Here is a 6000-nt window from a genome sequence, read left to right as displayed (position 1 = left end):
AGGATTTTTGGTGAATTGCCAAACTGTGACCATTATTATCTCCCATATTAGGCTTGTCCAGTAGAGCATTTGTCACTGGTTATAGTAAGAGACTGGATACTGGAGCTGGGTGGTCTGTGGTCCCATCAGGCTTTCCTCCACTTACGTTTATAGAATTCATCTGCAAAAGGGGAGTCTTAGCCTCAGGGGGAAGATAATCTCCTTCGTCTTGCCAAGTAGAGGTTTTCAACAGCCTGTTAACCATGAAAGCACTTTAATTGTTCTGTCTCATACGCCTTCCCCCCAAACAGGGCTGCCATGTTTCTTCCCATGGAGGGTTTTCCACGACAGAAATCATGCACATGCGTGTCCAGCTCACTGCACAGCACAAGTCTCACCATAGACAAGCCTGTGTAATGATCCCCTGGCATCCTGAGCACACAACCCTCTCTGCATCATGTACAAAAAGTTCAACACAACCATTTCTGCGTGTAGCAAGTAGGCCACCTGCACAGCACACACCAGTTCATGTGCAATGCATGGGCTCTAAATTTCTGCATAACAACTCTGACCAAGCCATTGAACATCTGGACTTACAGGCAAACATCCAAAGACAGCAGATTTCAGCCAAACATCATTTCCAGCAAAGATGGCATATCTGGAAGAGCTGGAAGCATAACAGTTTCATGAGCCCTAAGCCAGCCCATCCTGTCAGAACTGAAGTCTCCTACTCACTCATTATAAAATCAATTTTCCTTACAACAGAAAACAAGTCGTTTTGGCTTTTATTACAGAACTTCATATGGAGAAGAAAAGAAGAGCAATCCCGTCTCTCTTTCCCTTCACCGCTCCTGCTCAGGTACCAGCTCTCTGCTTTTCCTAGCTTTCACCTCTGGCCTATCCTCCCATGCCTCGTTCAAAGCCAATGGAGTCACTAAAACCTTTTCTGCTCATTCAAGCCCTGAGCACACATGCAATCTCCAGAGAGTTTGTCAGGGAAGGATTTGCCTTTATCCGGTCCAAAGCCATTTAGATTGAAAACTCAAGAGAGGCCTCTGGAGTCAGAAAGGAAGCTGCAAGTGTCCCCCGAGGCTCACTTTGTACCAGCACTTGCTGCCTCCTCCCCACCTGCTGTGGAAGTACAGACATGAGCAGGCCTGTGGGGAAAGCAGGCTGCCACCATGGGAAACACCAGGGGTAAAGGAAAAGAAAGGAAACCACAAGAGCTGCAGCCAGGCTCCCCACAGCCCAGACCCCAAGAGAAACCTGGAAAACAGGGAATGTGTTTTCCTCTAAAACACGAAGTTGGCACAGACAGCGGTGTGGCCACTGGAGGTGCCCATGCAGAGGGGACATCCACCAGGTCTGCAGCTTCTAGTCTGAAATGTTTATGATGGAGCGAGAGACAGCGTTAGACCTCTGGTTAGAAGAGCGTTACAGCTTTGGATAATAAATAGTCCCTTCTTGTTATCTCAGTGGAATGTGTTAAGAAAGGGAAGAAAATTGGGTATAAAAGCAACTTCTGTCATGCACGCAGTACTCTTCTCACCTCCCTCCAAGGGAGGAAAGGTTGAATCCAACTGATTTTTAGAGCTTTTCCCTTGCAAGCAGAAAATGTCCTCTTTAGAGGACTTCATTGTTACAGTACGCATTTCACCAAGAAGAGCAGAAAACCCTCTCCTAGGGAGAAGGGGTTTGCTATGAACAAATACCATATGTTACTGAGTAGTGGAGCAGAGCAGCTCACAGAAAATCTCTGTGCTTTCCCTTTTCATTCAAGAAGTCATACAATCTCTCAGAGACAATATCAGCTACTTCTATATCTAGGAAAGAAAACTGCATAGCTGTCTGAGCACTAGAGTTAATCCTTGGGATAACAATGAAAATTTCACCATTCAGGTAAGCAAGGAAAACCCTTCTGAGCTTTTGTGCAAGGTCTTGTAAAACATTAATATAGCCAGACGTAGCAATAGCAGTGAAGTAGTACTTCAACGCAGCAGTAGGCAAAGCCACGTCAACAGCCCAAGCCTAGGCCTGTTTCACTCCCAGACTCTGATCCCAGACTGGTAGCAATGATTTCGTGCAATCTAACTCCCTCTTGGAGGAAACCTGTGCACAGCTGACAGGATAATTTTTGCATTATCTCTCCAGATAGACAGGCACTCTTGGGTGCCTTGTGCCCAGGACAGCTCCCCATGATCATCCTATAGACCTCCACCCCAAAAGGTTATCCTGTTTCAGGGGCACACAGACAGTGCATGAGATCCAGAGGACATGAGAGTCATCTGCCATGAAATGTGCATGTGCTAGTCCCAAGAAGGAGAGACAAAAGTCCATCCACATCAGTTAGCTTGAGATGCTGGGTTTTTCTCTGCAGGCCACCTAGAGCAGTCACAACACAAACAGCCCAAACACATGTGCTACCAAAGCCAGGCTTTGACTTTATACTGATCATCACATGTGCCTTGCCCATGCTTCTTGTGTCCTTGGCCTTTGTTGCCTAGGCTAAGGAGGTACTACCTTCATGGCCTCTCCCTCCCTGAAGTAGTGAGGTGGAAAGGGGGGACCTGGCATCCAGTTGTGGCCCCTTCCCCTCCCTTCCTCCCTTCCTCCCTTGCTAGACCACTCCAGGAAGAGACCATGCTGCTCCCACCAGATAAGCAGGACAGACTTGCCTTGCACTTGGATCAGCCAGGTTTGGAGCCCAAGGGGAAGTAGCCAAGGGTTATGCTGAGATAAAGGAGTGAAGGGACATGGTGCTAGGTTCCTGACCTGCAGGTGGTCCCTTCCCTAGTATCCAAGAGGCTGGGCACCCTGGGGGCCTGTTGGCAGAGAGGCAGCACCTTCACCTCAGACCCCTGGCTGAGCAACCCATGCCAGGGCAGTGCTTCCTGCAGTGCCAACACCACAGAGGGTGCCAGTGGTCCAGGCTGCCCTACATCCCTGGAGAGCAGTAAAGCAAGACCTGAGCTGTGCCAGTGAGGGAGAGGCATTGCTGCTGCATTCCTGTGTGACTCCTCCACTTTGGAGGACGCAACACCTGCAAGTCATTGTGGGGAAGAATGAGCTCCAGTGGGGCCATTCACAGAGCTGCATGGCCCTGGGGGGTAAAGCAAGCCCACACCACCCTGCTGGCCTTCTCGAAGCTGAACAGCAAGGCAGAGTTTGCTCCTCCGCTAACTCCCCCTTCCAGCTGGCAGGAGTGCTGAGGTTCAAGGGCAACCTCTGCAGCAAGACTGAGACCCCACCATAGCCCTCAATTAACCTAGCTGGTAAAAGCTACCCTTCACTTCTGCTTTGAATTTGTTTTGTTTTAACCTGCAGCAGCTGGGTGTTGTTATCCGTCTGCCTGCTTGACCGAAGACCCCTGTGTCATCACATCCCTGTTCCCCGCAGGTACTTACAGATGTGGATGAAGTCAGCCCCTGGCCTCCTGGGTGATAAGTCAAATAAATTGAACTCCCAACTCTTTCATTGCAAAGGCAAGTTTTCTGGTCTCCTGATTGCTCTCATTGCTCTTCTCAGAGCCTCCTCCAAATTAGCAGTGTGTTTCTAAGCTGCAGGCTCAGTGCTGGACACAGCATTTCTGCTGTAGTCACTCCAGTAGCAAGCATAGAGGTGACATAGTTGCTCCGCTTCCAATCCAATGCTGCTGTTTGTGTCCCAGCCTTGCTCTGGGACACTCCTCCACGCGAATGTCCAGGATAAGCTCTATCACACTGAATATGGACTGCATGCTTCACTGCCAGCTGAAAGACCTTTGTTTGTCCAAGCAGTTTGTCTGCACCCAGCTCAAACGGATTCCAGGTTATTTCACAGAGAAGTGATGTATTTCAGTAATTACTTCCTTTTCCCATCTCTGTTTACCATAACCTTTGTATTGTAACTTCTTTTATGCACCCCTAATGCCTCTATCCAATCCACCAGCATGCCCTTCAGTCATCTGGCTCCTTACAGTGGACAGCAGGATTCCCTCTCTTCATAACAACAAGGGCAAACTTATCCAGCAATGGGTGATGGGTTGGCACACATCCCAGGCCATGTCAGCAAGTTTTGTCTGATTAGCTGTCAGTCTGAGAGGGGCTCCTGGGGGCATGTCACCAGTAAGCCCATGTCATGGTTGGCTAAAATATGTCAAACTAGCCAGAAGAACCTCCTGGAGGAGACAGGCTCTCCAGGGCAGAGTGGAACTTCAGCACCCAGCTCTGCACCTTGTTTAACAAAAGCCAAAAGCAAGGAAGATGGGCAGCATGACATGGTTGTGGCCTTACTGACACAGAGGAACAGCACTGCAGGTAGGATCCATGCTCCTGTCCCCTTGCCATGCCTGTTGTGCCATGCTGAGCCATGACACCGCCCAGCAATTTCAAATCATTGTGTGAGTGCTGATGTCCACACAAGGACATAGCATCCTCCAGCTCCCACCTCATTTTATGTTACTGCATCATGGCCTCTGTGCATTCCTGCCATTGGTTACTTGAGCACCTAAGGCAATCAGGATTTGTTCAACGTGGCAGGCTACTGGTCTCCAAACCTGTGCCATTCCTTCACCCAGCATTCATCTGCAGCAATGTCACAATCACTGCTGCAAAGTTCAGGGTGGCCTCTTGCAGAGTGGGAGGAGGAGAAGGTTGATTATCATTCCCTCTCTGTGTCCAGCTGCTGCAACAAACCTTGAAGGTATTTCCAGCTGTTTGTGAGTTTAATGTGTGAAAGGGTCTGCCCCAACTCTGCCCCATACTGAGGATTTTGCCCATATTCATGTCCTGCCAAAACGAACAGGAAGGGGCCTCTGAGTCAGTGAAGCCGTGCTTGGAAAGATGGCCTAAGCCACCTGGACTGTCATCAGGGGGTGTTAAAAAAAAAGGACCACTCCATGATACCAACCAGTGCTAAAGCTCCCACTACGCACATGCAGACCCCAGATGGCTTTCCCTGAAGGGCTTGAATCCAGTTACTGTCTCACTTTTCTTCCTCATTACATATTTCCTTCAGGGTACCCATTTGAGCAGTTACTAAAAATTTAAACATTTTGCTTAGCAAAAGTGTGAGCCCAAAACATTCTGAGGCACTGGGGCAGGAAAGGCACTGGGAGGTCCATTTACCATGGTCTGGGTAAGGCATGAGCACAATGAGTTTCAATTTGATTTGAATTATTTTTACTGCCTTTCCAGCAGGTGCCAACAACCAGTGCTTTTGTTTGTTAACAAATGTCTTCTGTATGAACCTTTCAAACTAGAAAAGTATTTTAACACCCACCAGAAGCTGTTTGGCTCCACTATTACTCAAGACACTCTGAAAAACCCAGCTTTTCCTTTGATAAACATGGAGGCACTGTTGCAGGGCACCGAACACAACACCAAAGAGCGTGAAGGCTGAGGCAATATTGTGTAAGGAGAAAACCCCAAGTACAGACACTACCCTTTGTTTCTAACAGCATAGCTGTTAGCACACTGCATAAGGAAGAGAAATCATTAAATTCAGTAGACTAGGGGCGATTTTTAGAATAAAGGCAGACCAGACATATTTTGGGTTTGTTTTTGGATGAAGAGCCATGCAGAGCTATCAAATTGTGTGTGTGTGTGTTATGTGTATTTGCATTGAATTCCTTGGCTAAGTAGCAGCAACTTCAGTAATGGGGTAGGCTTAGAAAGAGCTGCAGCAGCCCAAGCAGTGGACACAAACATCTGTCCTTCAGGACTGTGCAGTTACAGAGAGACACGGCTAAACTGCTGGCCCCAAGGAGCAGGACAAGCAAAGAGAAAGAGCATGACATTTTTACCATGCTGTGGCTTAAGCTAAACTTTTTGTCATGCACCATTTTCTTTTTTTTGGGGGGAGGGGAATTAGCATCTTTATGAACACACATTACAGAAAAAGTTCCAGAAACGGGGATGCGCTCACATAAACAGATGTGATGGGATGGTCCTGGGACTTAGCAGGGAAAATGGGCACTAGTTTTATGATCCGTACAGTCTGTCCCTACCCTGCAGTACTTCTTTCTTTTCAGAATAGCCCCCA

Source organism: Nyctibius grandis, chromosome Z, assembly GCF_013368605.1.
Source record: "Nyctibius grandis isolate bNycGra1 chromosome Z, bNycGra1.pri, whole genome shotgun sequence".
NCBI lineage: Eukaryota > Metazoa > Chordata > Aves > Nyctibiiformes > Nyctibiidae > Nyctibius > Nyctibius grandis.
The sequence above is the reverse complement of the archived record's forward strand: the minus strand, read 5'-3'. Positions refer to the sequence as shown.